Raw genomic sequence first — 2,323 nt, forward strand, 5'->3', positions numbered from 1 at the left:
ATGCTTATAATATTCATCTATCCCATTTCACAAATTACTATGAATAATAATAACAACCTATTTTTATATACTCGTCATTCATTTCTGCAGATATTGAAATGTATGTATGCATTCATCTATGCTATATAATTTAATTAGGTATAATTTTTTCATTTATTCATTCCAATTTACTCATGATTGTCTATATTGTAATTCCACGAACAAGAATGTATAATATTTCTATGGATATTGTTATGTTTATTCATTTGTATACCTAAATCTGATATTACTGCATACATTTTATTTTCATCACGAATAAACGTACAGACATTCTGATATTTGATTTCAGCAAATAGAAATCACTTGTTTCGGCACGAAAATAAGAAGTTGAACAATAATAATATTATTAATCATGTATACATGTATACGTAAATATGCGCAAGCAAGAAAGAAACAATCGCATATCGTGCTGCGTCAACAATTGTATCGAAAAGCGATGACAAGAAAATAAAAAAAAAATATATGCAATTGTCGAATTCATTAGAGAAAATCGTTGTGGCCCTGATAAGGGCCGATATTTTATTTGTCGCTTTCCTCTCTCAGGAAATGTGTACTTATGCCTTCTTTTCGGTTTTTTTCGGTAACAAAACCGCCTGAATATTGGGCAAAACACCACCTTGAGCAATGGTTACTCCTGATAACAATTTATTGAGTTCTTCGTCGTTTCGAATGGCCAGCTGTAAATGTCTAGGAATGATACGGGTTTTTTTGTTATCGCGAGCCGCATTACCGGCCAATTCCAAGACTTCAGCTGCCAAATATTCCATTACTGCGGCTAAGTAAACCGGGGCGCCGGCACCAACTCGTTCGGCATAATTTCCCTTACGAAGGAGTCGATGAATACGTCCTACTGGGAATTGGAGTCCAGCCCGACTGGAACGGGACTTTGCCTTTCCCTTAACTTTACCTCCTTTTCCACGTCCAGACATGTCGAATCGTAGATTAGTATTATATATCGGATAAATTTAAAGAATTCACTGAGAATTATTCGATGTTGCTCTAACAGTAGCTTTCTATACAATGATTTCTATATAGAATCGACCTGTATTAATACCGTCCTACCGACCAATGGGCGTTCTCGAACGCTCAACTTTCCGGTGGGCGGAGCCTACTAGAGTTCCAGTTACTATCTGAAATAGTGACGACAGAGTGGCGTCTTTTACACATTCGACATCGAGAGCTCGTAGAGGCAACATCGACTAGAAGTGAAAGTTTACCTGTGAAGGACCACCTAAGGAGGCAAACTGAGAAGTGTTTAAGAGACACACAAACAACAGTTCTTATCAGAACTGATAAAGAGAATTCAGTTCTTCTTAGAACTAAATATAATATTAGAATTTTAATCCACTTATTTTCAGGGAGTCCACTCCACACAGACCGTAAAAAATGGAAGCTGAAAACAAAGCTCTAAAAGAAGACAACGCAAAGCTAAGAGACACACTGGACAAGCTGGTCAGCCAAATGGCTGACATGAACAAGAAATTCGACCTACTACTGGCCGAAAACGCAGCCCTCAGAAGAAGGCAAGAGGATAGGACAAAACCTGCCGAAAAATCGCAGGAGAAGAACAAGGAAGAAATCAAAAGCAAAGCCCCAGCAAAACCAAAACAAGAGGAAAAAGAAAAAGACAAGAAAATAGACACCGCCGTCATCAAGGAAACGGAAAAAGAAAAAGAAGCCTCCCAGAAGAGGCAAAGAAAGCCTGAAAACACCACAGATACGGAGACAGAAGACGGATTCGAAAAGGCCGAAACGAGAAAGGCGAGGAAAGCAAGGAAGAGAACCTCGCGACTTGTCGTATTACAAAAGAAACCGGAGGAAACGGAAATGGAGACAGAGGAAACAACAAAACCGGAAGAGACGTCCATTACTGGGAACATACCAGCAATCATACCAACCGGAGAACGCAAAACTCCGGAGGTCCCAGTCTGGCCAACCCCCAGGCAAACCGAGGACAGGCCAAGCGAACAAGGAGGATCAACAAACGCGGTCACGCACCCGAAACAAACAAATCCCATGTCACCACCACCAATAGTTGTCCATGACAGCAAACGGTGGAATGAAATCTCCAGAGGTCTCGAAGCCCGTAAAATAGGATATAACAAGGCAAGACTTACTAGAGATGGTATCTACATCTACGCAAACAACGAAGAAGAGTGGCGCAAAGCCACCAGATACATGGAAGAATTCCGCCTGGAATTCCACACGTTCACCCTTAAGAAAGAAATCCCACTCCACGCAGTGATCCGGGGATACCGGAGAACGTGGAGGACGCGGACGTCGC

This window comes from Leptinotarsa decemlineata, unplaced genomic scaffold (assembly GCF_025532065.1).
Source record: "Leptinotarsa decemlineata unplaced genomic scaffold, Ldec_3_MD MMD2_tig00005515, whole genome shotgun sequence".
NCBI classification, from domain to species: domain Eukaryota; kingdom Metazoa; phylum Arthropoda; class Insecta; order Coleoptera; family Chrysomelidae; genus Leptinotarsa; species Leptinotarsa decemlineata.